We start from the raw sequence: 26,986 nt of genomic DNA on the forward strand, positions 1-26,986 counted from the left end.
CTGAGCTTTCCTCCCAAGGAAGACATGTGACACCAGGGACCAGCAGGCCTGCACCGGCCAGCAGCAACAAAGCACCGGCTGGCAGTGATAGCGACATAGCCACCGGGACTCCACCCATGGCACCTGCAACTATCCCTCAACAGCTGGCCAATGTGCACGTGACAGCAGAGCAAGCAGGAGGCGTGTAGGAGGCACTGCACACCCATGCACCCACTGGTCCATCAAACCCCCTCGTCACCTGAGCAGAACAACCAACATCATGGCCAGCATGGCCAGGTGTCGGAGAGTGACTCAGATATCCAGTCATACGGGTCACTGTACTCCAGACCCAGCCCTCCCCATAGCCCTCAACCCATTCCCCATGCCACTCAGCATGAACCCATGTTGAGGAGACTGAACGTAATGAAGCAGTGCCAGGTACGTAAGGAAACAATTGCCGACATCCAGGTCCTACATCTCCAGGCCATCCGGGACTGTGTCCAGGGCATCACACAGAGGGTAGTAAGGGCCATGGACCGTGACCGACGACAGGCGGCTGCAACATCTGCCGCCCTGACTGTCATCGGACAGATGGTGTGGGAATTGACGGAGGGCATCTTGGCCTTTGCCGAGGCTATGCAGGCCAGCAGGTTGTTGACCATACAACACATCTGGGGACAAGAGTCTGAGCAATCCAGCTCCATCACCCCCACAGAGGGATCACTGCCCAGCACCTCAAGGTGCCGCTCGGCATGCATACTAGCTAAAAGGTGCTGGGGAGACCAGTAAGGGAAAGAGGCCACGCAAGTCACTGGACATTTGTAGAAAGGCACATGTATGTGTTGGGGATAGTGTTGTGAGGAGGAGGGAGGTGGGTTGGGTGTGTTGGGGAGGGAGTTGGGGCAAGGTTGTGTTGGGGATGGTGTTGTGGGGAGGGGGTAGAGGGGAAAGTGTTTGCACATGTCAACCTTAAATATCAGTTCACTTGAAGCAATGCTCAAACATTCCTTTTTGTGTATATGTGTTTAATGCTTGATGTGACAATATTTACAGTGATGCAGAGCATGCGGATATCATTCTGCTAAAAAAGAATTGCCCATGTGTTCTTGACGGACATCCATCCCTTCACTCTTCCTGCTCACTGCGTGGCAGTGCATCACCCAAAGGCAGTGTGTCTTCCTCTTCAGGGGGTGGCATGTCAACATCAGGCGGTAGGGGCACATTCCGCCTGAGGCACATGTTGTGTAGCAGGGCACAGGCAAGCACAATTTTCAAACCATGTCAGGGTTGTTCATCAAGGCCCCTCCAGTGCAGTGTAGGCACCAGAAATTAGCCTTCAAAAGGCCGAAGGTCTGCTCAATACAGATAAACACAATATGGAGGGTTTGCATTGCTTGTCATTGGTTGCGACTGGGTTATGGCCAAGCAAGGATTCAATCGTGTAGATGGTTGTGAGCCATACGTATGGTTCTCTGCTCACGGGTGATACGGATGTAAATACACTTCGTGTAGTTCACCAACATGACTCCATACATTTGAGTTACAGATCCGACATGGTCAGTCTGAATGCCTCCACCTATCCAGCACCGAGGTGAGATCTTTCCATGTAATTAGATTTTGGAAACATTTCTATAGCCTAAGCAATATGGGCGTTCAATGTATGCAGATGACAATCGCAACCTAGTAAGAAGACAATCCTGAAGAAGGTGGCATAAATAAATTAGCTCACTGAAAGGGAGACAGTGGACAGTCTTCCGCTGCATTCCTCGTCTTTCAGCACCAGGGAGATCCCTTAATCAACAGATCTACCCTTAGTTTCTGAGTCTATACAACAATTTTCTTTGAATCATTCGACTAAGAGGATTTATTCTTTTAGCTACGGCATATTCAGCCAGGGCATATGCTAATAAAGTAACCATTGCTGAAATACCTGTGGGGATCTGCCTTGCTTTTAGTTTTTCTGCCCTTAGCCCTTGGTTACACAACACACATTAGCCCTCATTCAGGCCACACTTGTCAACACCCTGAACACCACCAAAGAAACAAGATATGAATAAGAGATTAATTAGCCAGCATTTGTACTCTTAATGTATAATATACAGACTATGGTGACATTACAAATTGAAGTTATTCTTTAAACCTCCTTATTCTATCCACTTTTAGATAAGCGTCGCACCAGCACTGCCCAGGGATAGTGGATTAGAGGGACAGGGCCAGATAGAACCTTCTCTGCCCCCCCTTTTTTTCCTCTCTCTCAACACCAATTGATATATAATTTCTTAAATATAACAAGCTGAGGTACAATCCCTCCCAAGACATTGACAGGTGGTAACCAGTTGCTTCAGCTCCTCTTACGGCAGAGACAATTTCAGAACACCAAATCACTGAGGAGCATTATATATGCCTCTTTTTTAGTTATATGGGTAATATGCCCTCTTCCCTTTCTGCTCAATACAGAACTTGGAGCAGACATGTGCATCATTGTAGACCACCTCCACTGACATCTGTGTATCCCGCAAAGGTGTCATGTGGTAGCTGGGGGTTTCCAGAGTCACCTGCAAGGGAAAAGGTGTAAGGTGTTAGTCACAGAACGTTGTGGATGTGTTGCCTTTGACAACAGCATGTTGATGGTAATTCTGTACATGCATTCTACGAGTATCATCGCACAACATGTCTATCACAATACTAGCATGCAGAATTATTCAATATCGTGTCTGTAAGAGAGGCATGGTATCACAAGTATGGCACGGACACAAGAGGTACAAGTTTCAAAACCTTTATTAAATTCTTGGGGTTTGGAAAAACCCCTGCTTTGCCCTATAGTGATGAAGGGAGTAGTCTCTACCATGAAATAATAAAGAAAACACAGTCCTAGTCAGTCTATGCCAAATCAAAATGGCCTATACTAAAAAAAAAGAATGCCTGCCATTTCTCTTATACAAAAAGTGTTTAAAAAAGGGAAATGTGTATGCAAAGGAAAGCCAGTGATATAACATAAAGAATCAAGGTGGCTGAGTCAGCTCTCCTCCCCACGTTGGACAGAACGGAGTAAGGTGTTCCCTGTAGACAAGATGACACACTCTGGCTCAGGTTATCAAAAAAGGCTGTTCAAAACATGGGCAGAGGCCCGCTTGGCCTTCCACGTTAAAGTCACTTAATTTCACAAAAAAGTTATTTCAGGATTCAACAAAATTAACGTAGATCTCCCTCTGTCGGGCTCAGACCTCTCAAGCAAAGTACTTGATTCAAAGTAGCTCTCCCTCTGTCGGGCTCGGATCTCGCAATCACAGCACTTGCAGGGTCTCTCTTCCCCAAGCTTTATTCACATTTGTAAGGGGATTCCCTTCCCCTCACTTATTTCATCTTCTAGGTCTCCCTCAGTCAGGCTCAGACCTTTTACTGATATCGAAGACTTTCCAACAAACCTCTGCAGGACCCCTTCAAAGTCCACTTCAGCTCTTTCTTATGATATTTGCCCCAGTGCCTCTTGATCTGGGTAGTTCAAAAAAGTTCAAAGAAGTCTTTCTCTTAAAGCAATCACCTTTAAACTTCCCCTTTCATTGGGGTTAATCTTGACTATCGCACATTTCAAAGTTCATTCACTTTGTTGCTTTGTAAAAAACATCAAACATTTCGCAGAGACATTAGAGTGGGCTGTTTCCCTTCACCGGACTACTCTGCGACTCTGTATCACTGGCTTCACAGTTACCGCTGACTTTAAAGTTCACCACAGGCTTGCTTTCTTTTGCGTCTCATCAGCACACGCCGCACAACCTTCAATTATGAGATACACTGTTGCGGCTTCAATCTTTCCTTGACACAAACCGGCCTTTCATGTCTTTTGCTAACTCACCGGTTGTGTGCATTCTTTTCTGTTTTCTGCGGCTTTGTTTCACAAGTCAAGGTTAATCCCACAGGCTTGACCTCGCCTCCCCAACTCTGCCGTTCACCAGGGAGGGTCACTGGTGTCCATGAAACACAATGCAGGCTTCTTCTTGTCTGGATTCTGGACTTCTCTGTGTATCTCTCACGGTTTCCCAGAGTAACAACCTTCTGCAGGGATGTTCGGGTCTCCCAGCCCCTCACTCTGGTCTCTTGATTGGTCATCCTGCTCCAGTGGGTTTGCCTTCGACCCGGAAGATCTGCTCCTTCTCGTGTTCCACCTTGTCTCCATGTTCTGCCTTTTATCCGTGTGGGGGGAGCTAATGGGTATCAGATGTATGTGATTAAGGTCAAGTGCCTGACCTTATTAACTGGGCATGTCCAATGGTATTTCTAAGGGTTAGCCTCTTTTCTCTCATTCCTCCTCTTCCTCGGCCTAGTGTTTGTGTCGAAAAGGGGGTTAGTTGGCACATCGGAGAATCCTATAGAATAGGATGGGGTATCGGCATGGGAAAGGGGGGAATACTGCGTCTCACCCTCGGTTGTCTCACCCCCACTCCCTGAAGATCCCTCACCCAGGTGATCCTCCCGCACTGGTCCACCCCCAGGGTCTGGATCCAAAAGCGATGGCTGTATCCTGGCCACCTGAGAGAGTGATCCCCGGGGATTAGCAAGTGAGGCATCCTTTGGTTTCTCACATGTCCCACCGTGCACCCAGCTCACAACCAGCAGTTGTCACTTTCAGGGTCTGTGATTGTCATGTCAGAATGCCATGGTGCCAGTATTGGGCCTGTGCATTGCTCACATGCCCGTGCCCTGATGGTTGGTTAGCTGTACTTCAGCAGGTTTCTGTTGTAGCCATCTATTCCATGATGAAGTCATATACTTGTGTACATGGCATTACTACTGCCAGTGTTACATTTTTATGGTGCAGTTTTGTACCTAGGCATTCAATGAATAGGGATGTAAATTGTTGCATTATGGTACCTGTAGTCATGTGTTGTTGGTCATACAGCATTGCGAATCATATTCAAGTCCGGTGGGTTGTAGGCAGTCATTTCTGCAGTGAGAGGGCAGGTCCTACATGTAGATGGCCTTAACAGGGCATGCGTTTTTTATTTGTGACTATGCACCCCTTCCCCCCTTCACATTGCTTTCCTGTAGTGCTGCAAGATACATCTGTGTGATGGCACTTGTACTCACCCACTATCCACATCTGTTGGCCTCTGTGCCTCTCCGTGTGTCCAGGCAGTGTGCTGTTGCGCAGGACCATGGCATTGTGGCTGGAGCCAGGGAAGTGGGCAGAGCAGTGTGTTATGAAGAGGTCAGGATCACAGGTGACCTGGACGTTGAGGGAGTGATACCGCTTCCTTTTGTGGTATACTTCTTCACATGCCTGGGTGGGGCACCTGGCGGCCACCAACGCACATGGGTACAGTCAAAGGCAGTAGTGACGGTGGGCATGTGGGCGACTGCATAAAACCGTGCCTTCATGGCATGCTCCTGTGCCAGGGTGGTGGGCACATGGTGCAGGAGGGCATCCGGCACCTGCATGAGCACGATGGGGGCTGCGACATTCCGTGAAGCATGGCCGCAGAGTGCTGGAAGGTGCCAGTTGCCAGGAATTGCAGGACGGACATCCGGGATTAAGATGAGCAGCTCAGCGATGGTCTCCCTTTTCAGCTGGTACCGGGTGACCAGCGGGTTGTCAGACAAGGTCCAAAGTGAGGGGTTCACCCGGGGTATGGACACTCACCTTACATGGTGTATCCTCCTCCTCATCCTCTCTGCGTGCTGTGCTGATCTTCCTGCCTCTGTAGGCGAATGCGCCGCATGAGCAGCTGCATATCCCCGTTCACAATGGCTAGTGGCGGCATGGTGTTGGAAAGTGTGTTTGTGGAAGGTGTGTGTCTTATGTAGCCTTCTTCAGTGGATTGGGTACAACTGTGCCCTCATTTCTGGCACCTATTTACAATTACCTCCACCTTAAAGGTTTTGGGTTTGGGCGGTAATTCCTTGGCAGAAATAGCCTTGGCACTAATTCTGCCAGATGTTGCTGATAATTCCGCCGGTTCTAATTCTGCCAGGGCTAATTCCACCAGCGGAATTAGCCATGACTCCTTATTCTGCAGTATGGTAAATCTGGCAGTAATTCCATTACCGCCACTTTTACCATATACCACTGAACTCATAATGAGCCCCAATGTATTGCTCGCCAATGAGGCCAGGGTGACTAATTCTGCATCTAATCAATTTAACCTGCAGCGCATGCTATCTTTCCTTGCAATATATTGATCACATGTAATAACAGCGGTCACATACAATAAGCAAAAGTGAAATGCATTTTGATAGGTTTGAGTGCCAACATGGTTAAGAAGATTGCTCAGCGAGGTAGGCACTAGTAGTAGAGAAAAGTGTAAATTTAATTGATGCTATGCCACATGTGAGAAACCAGAAGGTGCCTCACCCGCTAGTCCCCGGGGTCTGTTATCCAGGGAGCCAGGACACGGCCATCACTTTTGGATCCAGTTCCTGGGGATGGACGAGTGCAGGAGAATCACCTGAGTGAGGGGTCTTCGGGGAGTGGGAGTGGGACACTGGATGGTGAGACGCGGTATCCCCTTTCCTGTAACACATTTACCCATCCTACCCAGTACGATATTTAGGAACTCTACTCCCCCTTTTACAACACAAACACTTTCTTACTGACAGCCCGCTCTAAGGGAAAACAGATAGCAGTGTACCAGACATGTCCCAATACTATGGTCAGGCGAGGTCAGGCAATTATCGACAATCATGTGAATGGGGGTGGTCTCCCGTGTCCAACGGGGGGCAAACAAGGGCACACTTATTTCCAATTATATTGGTTAAGAAGTTAATTAATGCAGTTCCTTCAAATAAAAAAGTATTCTTTATATAGGGTTGCCAGAAAACATGTTCATCATAGTAAATATTTAGATAGGTAATCGCAATTATCACATGTGTGTATCTGTGGTGTATTTCACACAGTAATTGTCTTCATTACAATTTCTATACATCAACAGATCAAATTTCAGCAATTCGTAGATAACTGTCATTGCTTAAGTACAACATTCAACATGAGGTCAGAATATGTACTCTCTACTGTGAGCCTTTTCTCATATTGTTGAAATATTATATTGAGTAATGATATCATAAATGGGTCTTATGTGGATGCTCAGGGTATGATAATTTTCACATGTGCATCTTCTGTCTTTCACTACACGTTTTGGGCAATTAGGTGCCCTTCTTCAAGTGAAGATATCAGACCCTTGTTGGTATTTATCTGGAAAAAGTAAATTGAACTAAAATTAGAAGTGTGTTTCAATTTTTATCGACAATCACTCACACCTGACTTCCATTACACTTCCCCACACAGATAAAATGCGCAGTTCGAGAGCACACTCTGAGCGAGGTAAAGCACATGAGGAAACAGCAGTTCCAAGATGGCAGTTTAACGAGCGTAGAAAGACGGTGAAACAGAAGGGAGTCGCAAGGAGGAAAGTTCCCTTGACCTTTTCGACAAGGAACCATTACTTTCACGAACCCTTGAAAACAGAAAGTGTAAGACCAGGAAACCAGGTTGAAAAATCCTGCATTGTGTGTCGGAGGTACCTAGAGGCCTCCCGCGTCAGTAATCAAGGTGGGGAGAATCTCCAGCCACTGTGGTACTGTCCTTGCTCCAAGAACAAAGCCGCTTCAGTGAAAGCAACACAGCCGGTGAGTTGTGGAGACCGATAGAAGACCGGTCTGTGTTGAAGCCAAGGTTGCAAGCAGCAACTTTGTATGGTAACCACTGGAACAAACATTGTTAAAACGTGTGTGATAAGAGACACAAATGAAGTTAAAGAGATGATGAGTGACTGAACTTTAAAGCAAGCTACAGTACCTTTGACGAGTGGTCTGGCACCACGTGGATGCTCAATCGAAGGTCTCTGTAAGGTATCCAGCTGAGAAGTAATAACAGTAGATACATTTGGTCCGAGCATGGCAGAGGGAGATTAATTGAAAGAGAACACACATATGTGAATAGAAGAGGTCCTGCGATGGGTCAAGCAAAATCCTGCGCACAATCTAAAGTCTTCGATCTTGATGAAATAGAGAAAGTTTGGAAAAGTACATGAATTTGGTCCAAGCCCAACAGAGGGAGACCAATTGAAGGTTTTGTATTAAAATGGGTCTGAGACTGGCAGGGGGAGGGGGGCGGTGTGAATCGAAAATCAACCAAGAATTTGTACATGAGAATCCTGAGGAGAAAGGACATTTTGGATGTTTGTTAGTTGCATCAGGCCCTGTAAAGAAAGAGACTTTGAATGGCAAAGAGATTTTGACATAGAAGGTCCTGATACTGAGATGTGAACTGAATCCTCTTGCTAGAGAAGCCAGAGACTGTGCTAAGGTCAAGTGTGCCACCTTGTCCTGTGCTGAAAACCTTGGGAAGGGAGGCCAACAGCTTGAATACCTGACATATCATGTCTTGAACACTGATCTTTTGCATAATATTGTTTCCCACACGATTTGTATTTAGAAGTAAGGATTGGCAATGAGTTCATTAATATAGGCACTTTTATTTTAACATGACACCACTAGGACTGCGTTATTATTATTTGATGGTTGTAGCTTGCTGCCGTCTTTTGATTTAGCATTAGATGGGCGTTTTTCAAACCCGATTGAAGTTCAATTAACACCCTTGAACTGTGATCACTTGTGTCTGTCTTACTGTTTGATATCATGCCTTCCATACACACAGTACCCGCTTCTGTCACAGGCCAGCTCAAACTTTCCTCTCTCTGAGGTTATTTGTGTAAATTAATGCAGTTGACAGTGTTACTTTCTGGGCTACTAAGCAACATGCCTGCAACAAAAAACACTACTTTGAAATACTAAAATAGTATTTAGTCTGGTGCAGGTCTATTTAGTATCAACAGTAAGGAGCATAATGCGTGCGTCTGAAGAGGTGTTAAAATTAGAAAGAGTGAAACCAAAGTGCAGAGGCTAGTATCCCGGCTTCTCCACAAGACAATACAGTGATCCTAGACATATCTTCATTGATTGTATAGTACTGGACTATTTCCGGTGAAAAGGGTTTTCCTCCTCAGACTCTGTGCACATTCCTTAGCCCATTGTCCGCTCTTTAACTTCATCTGTAACTTTTTAGTAGAAGGGGTCCTAGACAGGACCAAGCCAGCTAAAAGTCCAAGGCCTCTCTAATGTTGTTTTTCATATCATGAATAACAAACAGTCTGTACGTCTGTGTCTAACAACAGCTATGGGCAGGTGCCTTTTCACACATTTTTGTTCAGTGTAGTAAAATCTTCAAAATGTCAACATTTAGGGCTGACCCATGTGGACTGCCATTTATGATAGAGAAATAAAACTACACTCATGCTCTTTTTTGCATCATACTCTTTTAAAAGGATTTTTTAAAACCTTGTCATGTTGTTTTAATATGTGCTTTGTGATCCCCCTATGACAGATCTATAAAACATGCATTATTTTAGTTCTTGGATGTTAAACATTCACAAATAATTGAATTTTGCAGTATGAGAATAACAGGGAAATGAAGCCGTCAAGGGCTAAAACCTAGACAGTGCTCAAATCCCAGCATCACCACTTAACGCAAGTGTGCATTTCTGGCCAACATATGTAATCTCTTTGTCTAACTGTGTGTGTCTACCCTGTTATAAATACCATTCCTTAAATATTTCACAATTGTCAGCGATTTCGAGTGATTTAGTTCTCAGGGTAAGCTCTTCAAACGTGCCTCACTCATGGGTTAACAAGCTGCAGTGTTGCTTCATGAATTATTTCAGTGACCATTTATTTATTGTACGCGACAAACTACCTCATCATGACTTTGGCGGTAAAACAGTGTTAGGAAAGATTTCCATTTATGTGTAATTTTCCCTCCAGTTTTGTACCCCCCATCTTTTTTGCTGCTGTGTAACACCATAGTTTGACTTTACCAGGGGAACCCAGCCTTCTGCTGCACTCCTCTGGACTTTTGCTCACTTGTTATGGGGAAACAGACATGCTCTTAAGACAGTCAGTACTGGGAGACTTTGTTTCCCTTAGTCCTTTCCAATGCTGTACCTTTTCTGCAACATGTAACAAGTGTACAATGTACCTTCCAGTAAAGTACACCTGGGTCTCTGAGTCATTTCCAAAGGCCCTAGATACTGTGCAGATGTGTCACAGACAGAGCTGGTGACAGCTTATCTTTTCATATAATTTTAACCCTTTCCTACCAGGTAAACTGTGATTACCGCGTTTGGCACAAATAGGTGGTCTGGCTCCAAAATGGCCATGCCACAAGGTTCTTTGTCCTGTCCTTTAGCCATCTTGCCCTTTTGCCTTCCCCAGGTCGAGCCGACCCGGGTCAGTACTTATTTGGGCATGCATTTTCCTGCGAAACGCCAAGCTTTCGTGGGCTTCTGCATGCCTTGTGTGTGTACCTCCAGGATGTGGGCTGGAACGTCTGGTTCCAATACACATCCTGGGTGCCAGAGAGTCTGGAGTGCTGTGAATGCCTGGGACCACTGTGGTCCGTGATTGGTCCACATATGGTATGCCTGTATGTAAGCAGATCTCCTATTGGGTCCCCTTCGTTTTGGCGCGTCGGAGATTCTGGATAAGAGAAGGCCCAAACACCCATACCATGTTGATCTCTGGAGTTCTCACTGAATGAAGGATAGGATCCAAGTATCCTGAAGCTTCTTCTTAGTCGAGGAACTGCTGGTTACCCGTTGGAAGGTTTGGCACCCTGAGCCCGCTGTCGTCCCGTGGGACCCCTCTGCATCTCGTCGTCCTAGAAGGTCTGCGAAGATGCTTCGACCCATTGGAATAGTGAGACCAACTACGCTCGGCACCTTCATCAAACCCTGCAAGTAAGCCTTCTCGGAAGTGTCCCTGGGCCAACCAGTGGGCTGACCATCTTATGCAGGACCTTTTCTCTGTTTCTGCGCTGTTTCGAGGAGGCCCTCAAAACTTGGTATATCTCTAGCTCTGTGATCACGGCACTCTCACACCGAATTTCGTACACTTGGCATTCCCAGATCTGAAGTGAGACAAGTGCGCCAGAACCGGAGCATACGTGGTTACTGTGTCAGCCAGCCATGTTGACGACCTTTGCAGGTGCACTGCATTTGTGCCCCTCTTGCCCCTGAAGGCTGCTGCAGTGAAACTGGCCTGATCCATCCACCAGGAGCGGAGAAATCACCACTGTCCCATTTGGGAATCATCGCTGTATCTTTGCCGCTGAAAGCTGCAGAGCCCCCAAATTGCAGCACTTGAACCTGCAACCGAAGTGGACTCAACTGCAAAAGTTTTGTCTGGAGTACGGTTGGGGTCGGTGAGTAATCGCAACCCTAGCCGGTTGCTCCTAGGGCCTCCATCCATTTTTAATCACGAGTGGTCCCTGGGGGCCCCTCTCCTTTCCACTGCTAGTGTGAACTAGCAAACTATTCCCAACTCTGGGAATCGACTCTGCCCTCAAGTGGAGACCCTCCTCAAATAGTGGGAACCTCCTCTTCATCGCCTCACCCATCTTCCTGAGTTGCTACAGACCCTTGAAGAGACTCTGTTTTGCCCATTTGAACTACCACGTGCGCTTGGGTTGCATGTACATTTGAGCATTAGGCTCCACTCTTCTTAGGGATTGGACTGCCTCTTAGATAGGAGTGTGTTGGATGCAGAAGGGACTAAAGACTATTTGCACTGTCTGTTTCTTTCCCCTTTTAGGCTGTGGACCCATTTTGTGCATTAACCCTTTAGACCACATTGGTCTTCTTAGTATGTATTTACATTGGGTTGGCCTCATAAGTATTACTGTCATTTGATTTTTGTGTTTGAAACTCCAAGGTCCTTGAAATAAATGTATATGTATTTTTAATTTATCTACACCTGACTGGGAGTGATTTGTAATTGTCCTTTACTCTGTGTGCTCATTGAGGTCTTTCAGTCGCCCTCACCCCTCCTCATCACGACCTCAGCGGTAACACTGGCGGTATTAGCGTGGGGGCTATTAGCGCGACCGCCATAGCCCCCGGCGCTAATAGCGCGGGATCACGAGTTGGGCGGACTTGGAAGTCCCCATTCCGCATTGAGCCCATTCGGGAATGCCCCACTCCCCATTGGGCTCAATGGGGAAATTTCGCTCTCATACCGCCGGCGGATTATCAGCTCAGAGCTGGGTTGAAATCCGCCGAGGCCCTGATTCAGCGGACCCTTAAATCTGGCGGTAATAGCGCTACCGCCAGATTTAAGGGTTACCGCCGAGGTCATGATGAGGCCCCTAGTCTTGACCGCCACCAAGCTACCTTGATTGGTCTGGCTTGTCCAGAAGGTTACCATGTTCCAAGAAACTAGGCTGGCCTCCTGAACCTCTGCCCACCAGGTCAGAGTTCAGGAATCCGTCTTAACAAACAGCAGTATTACCATTACTGCTTTGGTGTCAGGCAGAATTACCACCATTTTGCAAGTTGACGGTAGCGCGCACACACCACTGGCAGTAACAGTAATTCTGTCTGGAGGAATTACCACTGAAAATGAGTACCCAATGGGAATTACAGCTGGCAAAAGTATTGATGGCAGAAATAGTGTAATCGGCAGAATGGGAAGCATGGTGGCAGTCATCTTGAAAAGTACAATCCCTCTGATTCTCCCATTTCCTGTTGCTATCCAGACACCATACTTGGGAAAACATGTCACAGGAAAAGTTTAAGGACCCTGAAATTAGGCTGCAAAAGCAGAAGTTTACGGAGGCTGAACTCCAGGTCTTACTGCATGAGGTATTCTGCCACACGGAGGAGCTATATGGCAGCAGGCAGCATAGGACCTCTGACCAGAGGATGGCTGCCATCTTGTCTTCCATCAGAGACATGGTGGTGGCAGTGAGCAGTGTCCCACGGGACTCCGAAGACTGTAGGAAGAAATGAAATGACCTGAAGGCGAGGGTCTGTAGCCTCATTGCCATGCACAGGAGGTGCCACTGTCGAACTCTCACCCTGACACTGTGAGAGGAGAAGGCCAGCTCCATACTACATATGGAAGGAATCGAGGGGATCGGCAGCGTGGAAGTAGGAGTAGCAAGTCAAGTTGTTCAGACAGTCCCAAAAAGTCCCAAACATACCGAGAGGAACTGGAGTCAGTCCAGACCAGACTCAAATGAAGAAGTAGACAAAGTGTGCAACAAAACCCTGCTTTATTATCATTCAAATAAAGCAGGAACAGCATACAAGCATTCAAATCTCTTCACTGTCGCATTTCAAATGATTACACACCAGTTTTGTTACAAAGTTGCATCATCAGTGTCGCCACATCACATTATCAGTTTACAAAACCTATGGGGAATGGAGATAGATTGGTGGGATTGTCTACATATAGACACTATATATAGGTGTTGAACATTCCATTGGGTTACATCTGTCTGATGGCTCCATCTAGGACCACCTCTATTTTGATAAAGGTTAAATGACCTCATGCATACAGCAAATAATTGGTTGGCATACTACTTCATAGGAGCATAATACTAGGGATGTTGATAGGTTGGCTCCTTGCTAACCAACCTTGGACACTTGACAGGTCGTCAAGATATGAGCTAGATGGGTAGTAGGGTGAGAGAGGCCCATTGACTGTTCTTTGTTCAACTAAACAAGTTACCATCCCTTATTCCGATGCCATGAGCCAGGGCAATCCCTTTGTACTTGGCCTTATGCGGTGTCTCGTGTCTGTGTGTACATGTAGGGAGTACGGCAGGTGTCCTATTCGTGTTTGCTTCTAATGAATAGGCAGTGTTTTCCAGGCATGGGTCACATGCTGCGAGACCGTGTTCAGAATAGATTTACCTCCTATTAATTGGGTTTTTAGATAATATTTGTTTAATTTATTTATAACTTATGTAGCGCAACCACTGACCCGGTGCTTAAGGGCGCTAAACAATAATATTAATGTAAGTGATGTGTTCTTTGTTGCCACTGGAGACCCTCTTGAGTTATTCGTCATTGAGTCTTTTGGCTTACAGTTCTACTGAACCTGGCTAAAAAGGATCGGTTGTGCTCTTCTAAAACGTTAATTAATCTGGGAGTATACTGCTTGTGCCTTGGGAACCGCTATCTTGTGCCTTCATTCAGCTGGACCTATCCTCCCTATTTCATTATAACCTTGGCCCTAATTTCCATCTACTGCCTGAGCTCTGCACAGATCTGTATTTCTGTGGATTCAGCCCTTTGAAATCTCGCAAAGTCTTGAGGCCTTTGTTTATTTGAAAGCATACTGCGGCTTTCATTTTTATGGAGATGGCTGCCCAATTACACTTTTTCTATGTTAGTGTACTATATTTGTGTATCGGTCATGTTGTATTCAATTAATACATTGGTTATGGTAGTGTTCTTCATGTCTTGTGGATGCTATGTTTATATTCTTCATGTATAACTGCATATATTTACCCCTTGTACGCATTCTTCATGTAGAGCGTATATGGGCTTTGTGTCGAATGCATACACTTGTTTCTGTTATAGTGTTAGTTTGACTGCTTTTGTCAATTTCAGCTTAAATTGCCTCTATGTCCTGCTGTACCGGCCTGGGATAAGGGTGCTTATTGCAGTATTGGGCCAGGGGAGGGTCAGAAGCCATAGATGACATATTCATCTGCCTCCCAACAAAGGGGATGGAGGTGACTCTATCAGCCCTCACCCCAATGTAAATGCACTGGCCGAAATAATGCGTTCTCCAGCATAGATGAGCACAATGGGCAGAGGAAAGGGCAACCACGTTGCAATCAGTACAAAGGCGCAGTGACTACATGCATGTGCCAGGGAAGTTGGAATTATGTAGTGATGCACATGCACTGTAGGGGAAATGTGCATGTGAAGCCAGGAAACCATGAGAAGCATCCATGTTTGCTGTGACAGTCCATGGTGCCAAGTGAACCCGCTGCCACAACAACAAGCAACATTGGGAGGCCAACAGGCAAAGTGCACATGCATGTGCCATGTATACCTTCAGTAGGCACTACTTCCACCTTGCATTAGCTGTACTCTTTGGCCTGAAACTACCCATATCCATCAGACAAAATGTATGTAGGAAGAACAAAGCTCATGTTGCATGAGTGTCATGCTAGCCCACTTAAGTAAGCCATGTCAGCAAGATGACTGACAGCATGTCATTAACCATCCAACAGGTACACGGTCTGCCGATGCCGAAGAGAACGGGTCCTCCCCTGCCCAGGACACCTCCACCCCTGCACAGGCTGGACGTGAAAGTAGTGGGAGGAACAGCAGGAGGGAGACAACAAGGCCACAGGAGACCACCACAGTGCCAGCTGTGTCAATCGTGGAGACACCCATCGCCCCCACATCAGTACCCAGTGCTCTGCCATACTGATATGGCACCGGGAGGACAGCATATGCTGATGCAGGTGTTTCGACGGCCACACCCCAGCCCACCCCTGTGGAGACTCCCAAGAGTGCTGTCCACACATCTGTACCCACCCAGCTGACCCCTGACACCCCCTCATCACCTGTGTCGGACAGGTATCGCCAGGCCTGGATAAACATATGGAGCAATTGCTCCCCAGATGAGGAGGACGAGGAGGAGGAGGAAGACAGAGGCTTCTGCTTGCCCTGCTTTAGCCCCATCCCTTCCCAGATCCCACCGCCAATGCCACAGCACACATTGGCAGTGATATGGGCGAGGCTTGATGCCATGGAGCAGCACCAGGCCTCCATGGAACACATGGCAAGGCAGCAGGTGCAGCATTAACAGACGATCAGGGACAGCGTCCAGGGATCTTCCCGGAGGATTTCCTGGTCCATGGACCGCCAGTGCCTGGGAGCTCACCCAGCCTACTGCTGCCATCTACACAGTTGGGCAGATAATGAGGGAGCATACAGAAGACATTTCAGCCTTTGCCGAGTCCCTCCATTCCTGCATGCAACTGACACTGCAGCACATATATGGCCCTGAATCTGAGCCATCCATCTCTGTTACTCCCACTGAGGGATATGTGCCGAGCGCCCCAAGGCACCGCTCCTTGCATCATCTAACTCCAACGGTGCTTGGGCAGGCTTGCAATGGCAAGAGGCCATGGAAGTGACTTTTTATATCACTCTGTACATAGGCACAAGGGAGGTGAGAGGCCATGAGTGTTGGGGATGGTGTGTTGGGGAAGGTGAGTGGGGGAATTGTGGATGGTGTGTTGGGGAGGTGGGTGGTGTTTTTTGGGGATGGTGCATTGGGGAGTGGCAGGTGGGTGGGGTGTTGGGATGGTGTGTTGGGGAGGGCGAGGGGGATGTGCGTGGGGGTTTCTGGGGATGGTGCACTGGGGAGGGAAAGGTGGGTGGGGGATTTGGGGATGGTGTGTTGGGGAATTTGTGTTGGGGATTTAATATTTCATACTTGGTTATACAAATCTAGTTCACTTGAAGCAATGCAAGGACATTCAGTTTTGTGCAATGGTGATTTATTCAATGGGTGGCTATTGTGAGGGGTCAGAAGAACAAGTTACTTACCAACTGTAACGTTCTTTCGATTGGATGTTCCTCCCACGTATTCCTCATCTTAGATATATCCTTACCTTCAGCTTTGCTGCTTCGTAAAAAACATGTTTCTCTCTCTCCACCAGGGGGCGTTCCTCTCGAGGCCGCAGCGTCGATGTCCCTCGGCGGCATCAGCCGAGCACCGACGTCATCCGCTGTATAAATGCCTCGAGCGCGCCCTTTGGCTTCAGTTCTGTTTTTTTCGTATATTGTAGACAATGGATTGTAGTTAATGGCGTGCCTCTTTTGACCCAAGCCTCAAAAGAATTTACAGTGTAAATCATGTAAACTGTACTGTGGGGTTGGCTGGGAGGGTCGATGAGGAATACGTGGGAAGAATATCCAATCGAAAGAACCTTACATTTGGTAAGTAACTTGTTCTTCTAATGGATTGTGTCGTCTCACGCATTCCTCATCTTAGATAGACTCCCAAAGCAGTTTTGTCTTGGAGGTGGGAGCACAGAATTTTTCTAATCGTGTACAGAATGGAGTACAGATTTAGCAAACAGACTTCCTTGAGAAGAAGTCGAATCCAGGGCCTAATGTTTTATGAAGGTATGCATAGATGACCATGTGGCTGCTGCACAAATATCTTGTACAGGGACACCCCTTTTCAGTGCTGTTGAAGTTGCCATGCCCCTGGTTGAATGAGCTCTCAGTCCATCTGGTGGTTCTTTCCCTGCCAATCTATAGCATTCTGTTATAGCCAAAATTATCCATCTAGATAATGTTTGTTTAGCTACAGCAAGTCCCAATTTGCGACCAGTGTACCCCACAAAAAGTTGATCACACTGTCGTATTTTTGCCAATCTTGAAATATAGAAGCTAAGAGCTCTTCTGGGATCTAGTCTATGTAGTCGTTGCTCTTCCTTACTTGCGTGAGGAGGAGGGTAAAAAGTAGGCAAAGTTATTTTTTGTGACAGATGAAAATCCTAAACAATGTTTTGCAAAAAAGATGGTTTAACTCTGTCCTTATAGAAGATGGTGTGAAGAGGACCGCTAGAAAGCACCTGCAACTCACTTACCCTGCTGGCTGATGTCAATGCCACAAGAAGTATTGTTTTTAAAGTAAGGAGCCTTAGCGGACAAGAGTGTAAAGGCTCAAATGGAATGCATGTGAGGAATTTCAGAACTAAGTTCAGATCCCACACAGGAACTTGAAAAGGTATTGGTGGAAACACATTATTTAGACCTTTTAAGAATTTGATTATTAAAGGTATCTTGAAGTAAGATTCTTCCTCTGATGAGTGCTTGAAAATGGATAGCACTGCTAAGTATCCCTTTATCGTACCAACTTGGAGCCCCAGATTAGCTAAATGTAATAGGAAAGATAAAATTGCGGGGATATTACATTGAAATGGGTCCACATTCTTTTCTCTGCACCAGTTACTGAACTTGTTCCAACAACACTGATACAGGGATTTGGTTGCTGGACTTCTGGCCAAAAGCAAAATCTCCATTACATCATCAGGAAGGTCCCAATCCTTGTATCTCAACCTCTCAGAAGCCATGCGTGAAAGTTGAGTGTGTTGACCTCCGGATAGAGAACATGACCTTCCTCTCGTGAGAGAAGATCCTCTCTTCTTGGAAGACGTATTGGAGGGCAGATGGACATGTCCAGAAGGTCCGGGTACCACGTTCTCCTGGCCCAATCTGGGGCAATTAGGATCATGGGTTTCCTGAACTATCTCAACCTCCTGATTACTTGAGGGATCCCAGGGACTGGAGGGAATGCGTACAGAAGTGGAAACTCCCAGTCCACCACAAACGCATCCCCTATAGCTCCTCTCGGGGGAAATTCCCTTGAGCAATAGAGTTCACACTTCCGGTTGGTACCAGTCACGAACAGATCCACTTGAGGGGTTCCCCAAAGGGCGAAGATCCCTTGAATGACTTCCTGAGCTAGTTCCCACTCGTGGGAGACTGTGCTTTGCCTGCTCAGAGCGTTCACTCTGTGTTTTGCTCTCCGGCTAGATGAATTGCCGATAGAGAGATCCCTTCTTGTATTGCCCAGAACCAGAGCTGCATCGCCTCTCTGTACAGTGGTAGTGACCACAGTCCTCCTTTTTTGTCGAGGTAGTACATGGCCACCGTGTTGTCCGTCTTTATCAGGACATTCTTTCCCCGTACAGAGCGCAGAAAGGCTTTCAGCGGTAGTCTGATCGCCCTCAGCTCTTTAAGGTTGATGTGTAGTTTGGACTCCGATAGAGACCAGCAACCGCTGATTGTCAACCCGCTGGTGTGAGCTCCCCACCCCATGAGTGAGTCATGTTTGACTTTTTTAAATTCAAAGAAAACCCTAGTTTGTGAAGGAAGTGACAAGTCTTGGACAGATGATCCTGTGCTTGTTCTGGAGAACGTGCCCTGATCATCCAATCGTCCAGGTAGGGGTAGACATGAATCCCCCCTCTCCTGAGACTCGCTGCCACCACCGCCATCAACTTGCTGAAAACTCTTGGGGCGGAGATCAACCCGAATGGCAGAACTCGAAACTGATAGTTAGAATTGCCAATCGTGAACCTCAGGTACTTTCTGTGCTTGAGATGGATTGGCACATGAAAGTAAGCATCCTGAAGGTCCAATGATAACAACCAGTCTTGGAGTTGGAGAGCCTGAAGGATCTGAGAAAGGGTCACCATCTTGAACTTGTCCTTCCTTAGGAACTTGTTCAAGTTTCTCAAGTCCAAGATGGGTATCAGCCCTCCGTCTTTCTTTGGAATGAGGAAATATGGGGAATACCAACCCTTGTTCCTCTCTGCTACAGGTTCATGTTCTATTGCACCTTTCTCTAGCAGGGTTAAGACTTCCTGCAACAGGAGCGGATCTGGATGTTTGACAGAGTTGTATCCCGGTGGGTGATTCTGAGGTTTGTTTTGAAAAGGAAGGCAGTAACCTTGGGATACTGTTTCCAGTGCCCAAGCATCTGAAGTAATGCCCCGCCATTCTTCCAGATGCTGCGAGATCCTTTCTGCCACCGGGGTCTTGTGGGTCAAAACCTCAGAGTGGTTTTGCGGCAGCTGCAGCAGCGGCTGAAGGGACAGACGCCGCTGCTGGGGCAGGTCTAGCACCTTTTCCTCACCCCGAGGACATTTTCTTTGACCTCTCTGACTGGCCTATCCTCTCCCTCTTCCAATTGAGGAATAATAACGAAAAGGAAGATCCCTCCAGGAAGATGAGCCTGTGTAGGGGCGTTGCTGAGGTTGTCTTATAGCGGCACTGAGTGATTTAGCCACCGCTTTGGATGTCTGCACCTTCTCCAAACTTTCATCCACCTTGCTGCCAAACAACCTCAAGCCGTCAAATGGCATATTAAGAAGCCTGGATTGCACATCCGGAGCAAAACCAGACTTCCTTAGCCACGCAAATCTACGTAGCACCGTGCTAGTTGCCATGGACCCATTGATACTGTCAGCTGTGTCCAAACCTGATTGAAGGCATTCTCCTGAAGCCTCCTTTCCATCCCTTATTATGGCTGGAAAGCCATCACATTCTTCACCTTCTGGGATGTGTTCAGCTGCCGCTGACATGCAGTCCCACAGGGTATATGTAAACCTTGCCAGGGTGCAAGTTACATTAGTGGATTTTAAAGCCATACTCCCTGATGTAAAAATCTTCCTAGACCATGCATCAACCTTTTTATCATCCCTGTCCGGAGGGATTGTGGCGTATGCAGCATTTCTAGTGTAGGTAGCTGCTTCAGCAACCATACTTTCAGGAGATGGGTGTTTGCTTAGGTATTCTGGATCAGAATTACATGGTCTATACTTCGACACAAACTTTTTATTAACTGCCGGAATGGCTTCAGGGTGTTCCCATGCAGAATTAACCCTCCTTTGCAAGGCAATATGGAATGGAAGAATGGGGTTTTGCTGAGGTGTTCCTGATAGAATATCAGTCATATCATCATCCTGATAGACTTGTGAATTTCTACCCCATCCCATAAATTCAGTGACTCTATTGATTAGTTTTCTGTAGCCCACATCAGCATGCTCTGATGGGTCTGGTTTATCAAATTCGTATTCTGGTGTGGTATCCAGACCACTTGCTGTTTGTAGGCATTCCTGTAAATCTTGAATTTTAGATTGAGGATAAATTAATTCCTCCGGGACAGGTCTTGTGCCAAATTTAACACCAGCAGAGGTAATTTCTTCATCTGCTCATGATTCTCCCTCGTAAATAGATGACATGGTCCTAAAAAAATCATGTCTACTCTCAGGTTGAAAAACTTTTTCAGGTAATATAGGTTTTTCCCTTGTTATAGGCTTGGGGGTCGACGAAAACGTTGATGGCACTGATGCTGCTACAACAACCTTCGATGTTATCGAGGGAGCCTTCGATGACCTTGAGGAAATCGTTGAGGGAACTGTTGAAACCATCGATACTGTCGAAGGAGCCTTCGAAGACGTCGACTGTGTACTCGACATAACTTTTTTAGAATGAGTTGTCTCAACGCCTTGTACTCGAGTGCCTTCAAAGACTTCGATGGCGTTTTCGATGTTGACTTCGATGACGTATGATAGCTTGATGCCATCTTGTCTCCCTCTACCTCCGATTTATGCATCGGTAGGTCTTTTTCGTGAGATGACCGGGAAGAGTCCCTGGGTGACACCCTCGACAACTTTTTGTCGTACTTTCTTGGTTTGGATCGTCCCCTGACACGTTTCTCGTGAGTAGGGGCATGGTCTTCTTTAGATATTTTTGAGGGGGTCTGGGCCGCCTTCTCAAAAATCTTTAACATGGAAACTCTAAAGGCTTCCCATTTACTCAGGGAGTCATGCTTCGAAGGGCATGCTATCACTTCCTCAGATGACGACGAGGAAGAAGAGGGTGAGGGAGATCGGTGCCGTCTTTTCTTTGTCTTTTTAGATGACAAAGAAGAAGACTTCCCAGATCTACTCCTCAATCTATATTTTTTATGATGTTTAACTGAAGACTCGGCTGAATCCTTCCCCTTCAAAATAGACTTCGATGAACCCTCCCCCATCCACATTTCAGGCATTTTTTAAAACCCGTCTTCGGTGTGGAAGGGCTCGATGAAGACGACATATTTCTTCACGATATACTGAAGCGCTGTTTGTAACGATCCCAAGCAAAGCTAACGGAAAAATGGAACTGAAGCCAACAGGCGCGTCGAGGCATTTATACAGCGGATGACGTCGGTGCTCGACGGATGCCGCCGAGGGGCATCGACGTCGCAGCATCAAGAGGAGCACCCCCTGCTGGAGAGAGAGAGAAAAAAACATTTCCGAAGCAGCAAAGCTGAAGGTAAGGATATATCTAAGATGAGGAATACGTGGGAGGACCCAATCCATTCGAAATGCGGGACGGGCCACTTGATAAAGGTTTTTCACAAGTAGCCATTTTATTAACTTAAAAGGGAGTGATAAACGCCTCGCTATCCCTAACCTAAAGAGGATTTCCCTGCCTATCCAACTAAGACTAAAGGACAACACTCTAACAAAAGGAATCTGTCCCTCACACATCATTAAACACATAAAGGTATAATATGGCAATTCAGCTTTAACAAAATAACAGTGATGCTTAAACATAAATCTTATAAACAGGTATCCATGTAACCAAGGTCGGATCCCCTTTCACAGGTTCAAAGCAGGATTTTCCAATTTAAAGTTCAAAATAAGAAAGTTCCTTTTTCTAGCCAAGTTCTGTTTTCAATACAACACACAGTTCTTCTCACTCCAAAAGTATTTCACTTGGCCTTTGGCAAAGTTTCAACCAAATGAAAAGAAAAGTCTTTGGGCCTCATCACAAGTTGGGTGGTATCCTAGCAGTAAATCCGCCGGAATACCACCCAATGCAATTACTGTTACCGTCACTTAGTCCTGCAGTATTACCGACCGATTACAAGTGGCAGTGTAAGTCCCCATTGTTTTTAGTCCATAGGACTCAATGGGCCTCATTATGATTTTGCTGGTACAGTAACAACGGTACTGGCAAATTATGAGGTCTGCTCGTGGGTGCTTTTCTGCCTGCCAGGTCTGACCTGGTGAGCGTAAGGGCAACCGCACGAAGACCATGTCGGATACACCAGCACCATTCACTAATGGTGCTGGTGCATCTGGCCTCCCCATTCCCATTGAGTCCAATGGGACTCAAATGGGAATGGTGAGTCATTTTTTCTGGCGCCTGGGAATGGGCAATCACCGGGTCCGGTGGGGCCGTAATGCCGGAGCAATTGGCCATTTCCGGGCACCGGAAAAAAATTATACCGGCGGCAGCCAAGCCGGTTTCACCGGCGCGGCTACCGCTGGTCTCATAATGAGGCCCAATGGTGCATTTTCGGTGCAATTACTGCAGCAGTAATGGCGCTGTGCTAATTGCACCGAAAATGGGCGGAGCTGGAGGTGAATCCTCCAACTTTCCCCCAAAGTCGTGATTGGGCAGTGCAGTAATGCAGTGGTAATGCTATTAATGCCACATTACTACTGCACCGCCCAAGTTGTGATGAGGCCCTTTATCTTCAAATTGATAGTCAATGGGCCTCATTACGACGTTGGCAGTAGCCGTGCCAGAGCTGTTTTTTTACCGGCACTCGGCATTGGGGATGTACCGGGGCATTCCAGCCCCAGCGGACCCGGTACATACCCATTGCCGGGTGCCGGTAATAATTACCGTGAGGGGACCTCGTAATCAGGCGGTATGGGGTTGACGGCGCCGGCACATTTACCGGCGCCGTTAACCCCTTACCGCCTGACTTATAATTAGGCCCTTTGACTTTTAACAACATTGAGATCACAAGTAGGGCTTCTCTCCTGCCACTTCTTATGTCCTGCTTTCACATTAAGTAACTGTTGACAAGGTTTCTTTATACTTGTCCTTCTTTGGGTTAGGCAATGCTTTTTGGTGTCTTGCTTAACTATTGCCTCTTCTTTACGCTTGTAATAAGGGTTACAATTTTTCTAAAATATTGTTCTCTCTTTACTTTGCCAATATTGATTATAATCTTTCTGAAGTATTGCCCCCTCTTTACTTTGGCAATGAGGTTTATAGTTTTCCTTCAGTATTGCCACCTTTTTACTTTGCCATTGCAGGTTTCTATCTTGGTTCAATAGTGTCCTCTCTCTGCTTTAGCAATACTCTTGGTTTTGGCAAAAATGTCCTTTCTTTTCTTGTTCTCTTTCAAAGTTCTTATAACTCCACTGGGACTTTCTTACATTAGTTTGGTATTCAAAATAATGATTAGCAGCCATCATTCGAGCGTTCCGGGATTACCTAATAAAGATAAACTCACTGGTTTCTTTATACACGTCCGCTCGATCCGCTGCCCATTCTGCTTCTTGACCAACTGACTGCTTTGGGCGATTTCCCATGGCCCGCGCCGATTGGGAAAGGAGTCCCCTTTGCTCCTCTTGCACTCCCGTGCTTGCCAGGCACCAGGACAAGGTACAAAAAAGGAGAGCCTCTATCTCCACATGAAATCCTGTCAAAACACTGCTTCCTGCTGTACAACCCCTGTAACCTCATGCTTTCAATATCGAAGACCCTCTCAGGAGTGACATCTGCTTCAAAGGCAGTGGAGGTTCCAGCGTCTTCGTGCTTCTGCTGCTGCAACTGCAGCTGGCAACTTCTTCCACTGCTCCACCTTCTTGATTTAATGGCCTGCACCTGAAAGGGCCTTAAATATTCAAATGTCCCGCTCAGGTTTGGGTCATTAGAACCACAAGACTGCATACTGCAGCTCTGTACTTCTGAGTTCCTCTTCTTCGTCCCAGTACTTAGGGAATTGTGGGACTTGAAGTCCCCAATGGTCTGTTAGCTTTTTTCTTGAAAAGCCTCAATCTAACAACAAGCCATCAAAACTGTTGGATCTCTAGGAAAGTTATTTAGAGGGTTCTCCCAATTTTCCCGTTTTGAGCCCCCCGCACCTCTGAACATCACCCCCAGAATTAGGATCAGGAAGCGCCTGCCTTTCCTTGGCCGCATGAGAAAGGTCCCAGACCAGGGTCTTTGGGATAATCACCTCTGATTCATCACACTATGTACAAAGGTGAGCAGCATGCGATTCGATGTGATCAGAATGAATTGTCTATTAGTTCTTGCCGCACCAGGCGACTATCCCTTCCCGGAAGGGCAGACAAGCCTAGTGCTTAGCAGGCCAGCAGCAAAAGTAACTGTGATAAATACAATTTCTGGAAGAAAAATACTTCCTATGTACCAAGAGAAAAAGAAATGTATGGCCCAATCAAAGCTCCAGCCATGTTGTTCAATATGAAGTTAGTTGGTTCTATTGTTATCACAACTAGAGCAGTATATTAATTGTAGGAAAAAGGAGGACAGAGCATTTTCTAACTCACCCTTTCTATCCCACGTCTAGCCATAGAGAATGCTGGGGGCCGCCTGTATATTACTGGATTGAATACAGAAAACAAAGTGATATATTGTTAATCCAACCATAAGGCCTGTTATCTGCTTTCTTTCATTTCTCACAGTACTGTTTTCCAATAGAAAGTAGTTGTCTGGGTCCTCCTTTAACCTTAAATGGAGGAAAAGATCCGGAATATAACCCCGAATAGTGTATCTGTGGCAATATTTTACTTTATTACCCAGTACCTTAGGAGTTTAAACCAAATTAAAAACTGTTCTAAAAACGTGAATTCATATGTTAGAAGACTTACCCAGTCAGTTGAGTGGCATAGTAGCTAGACAAGCTGTCTGGTGTTCGTAGTGTATGGCGGTTGTTGGAAGGCCTTAACTAATGTGTCTACCTGTTTCAGTGGTTAATTAATTACGTGGTACCACCTTCTTCAGGACAGTCTTCAGGGTGGGGGATTATACTAAAAATGACTTTTCACAGTTAGCTAAATATTTAATGCAACCACTTCACTTTGCCAGGGCAAGCCACGTTCCAGCAAAGACATTGGAAGGATCTCACCTTAGGCTTCTTTGGGGAGGTATTTTACATCCTAGGGATCCCTAAAACCTAAACATACATTCAGTCATTTCTCTCTTCTTGCAGAACCTGAATCACAATTTCTAACTTATGTGAGCGTCATTAAATCAGAAACAGGTCTATAATATTATTGTTTTAATAGACTTACGCTTTTGTGGTTCACAATGGGTAAACAGTGGTTTTGTGGTGGTCAAGTCTCTCCATGTGAGGGGTTCATGGCAGAGAGCCTGCGAATGTGAACAAAATATTATAAAGTATTGCATCGATATACCATTGTTTTCACATTTGGATTTGGGTATTTTTATTTAAATGATTTTCTAAAAAACAGCGTCTTTGCAAAACTTTGTTGTTTGTCATAAAACAAGACTGTCCTCAAGGTGAAAACAATGTTTGCTTTATTGTTTGCTTTATTGGGTTTCCCTTGGGGGCAGACATTATAACCAAGGGAACATTTGGGTACTAGACCGCCCTGTAGGTCCAGTACGTGGATACCCATCCATATACTAGTCTCACCATGCCGAGCAAAATATATTCAGAGAATTCCATTTATACATGTGGTTGAGTAGTCTTCATAGCTATCTTTTTGGGGCTTGTTGTTATATTATATTAATTGTAAATGTCAAATGTCCTGCGTCATTTATCTGTGCCAGGGTGATGGGCAGGGAGATCTGCTGGGTGGCATGGCGCAGGAGTGCATCATGTACCTGCAAAGGCACATGTGAATATGTGGGCTGCCACGCAGCATGCCCACAGTGAAGTGTAGAACCGACACAAGCTTCAGCAGTGAGGGTAAGGCAGTTCTAATATTGATTTTGCTCTATATGCTTGTTATGTCATCATGGAGCAGGGTGAGCAGCTCAACGATGGTCTCCCTGTTCAGCCGGTACAGAGTAATTAGCTGGGTGTCAGTCAATGTCAAGGTTGCGAGCCTGTCCCGAGTAATGTACCGTCACCTTGCATGATCCATCCATCTCCTCCTCTCTGCACCCTGTGCTTCTTTTCCTGCCTCTGTAGCTCAATGTGGAGCAGGAGGAGCTGCATGTCCCAGTTCGCGACAGCTAGTGGCAGCATGGTGTTGGTAAGTATCTTAGGATCAGGTGCAGGCCTCCTTTTGTGGTCTTTCTTGGTGTGTTGGGTGCGCCTCAGACTTGTTTTCCATCACCTGTATGCATTTACCCCCTCAGCGCTAATTCAGCCATTTGTTGGCTGAAATTCTACCGGTGCTAATTCTGCCGACGGAATGAGCGCAGACTCCTTATTCAGCAGTACAGTAAAAGTGGTGGTAATTGTATTACCGCCACTTTCACTGTATACTGCCGAATTAATAATGAGCCCCAAAGTCATTTGCTTCTTAGCTCACTCATGGCAACAGCAATTGAAAACCACGGCTTCTTCTCATGTATATCTATGTTTAGATATGCTTCACTTCCTGGTAACTTCGAACATGTACTTGTTGTATCCTATCTGCGTCTGATACCCATGCATGGGCACTTGTACCCATGCAAGGGTGCTAATCTGTGTTCTTCATCTATGCCTGGGTGTGTGAACCATTCTCATATGGCTTCTGATCTGTGTCCTGCATGTTAACGACAGCCTGCGTACCTTCCGTGTGGCAGCTATTGTTGAAGTGAGTGCTGCTGTACCTATGCTAGAACACAACTTC

Source organism: Ambystoma mexicanum, chromosome 12 (assembly GCF_040938575.1).
Source record: "Ambystoma mexicanum isolate Mex_15411 chromosome 12, UKY_AmexF1_1, whole genome shotgun sequence".
In the NCBI taxonomy this organism is placed as follows: Eukaryota; Metazoa; Chordata; class Amphibia; order Caudata; family Ambystomatidae; genus Ambystoma; species Ambystoma mexicanum.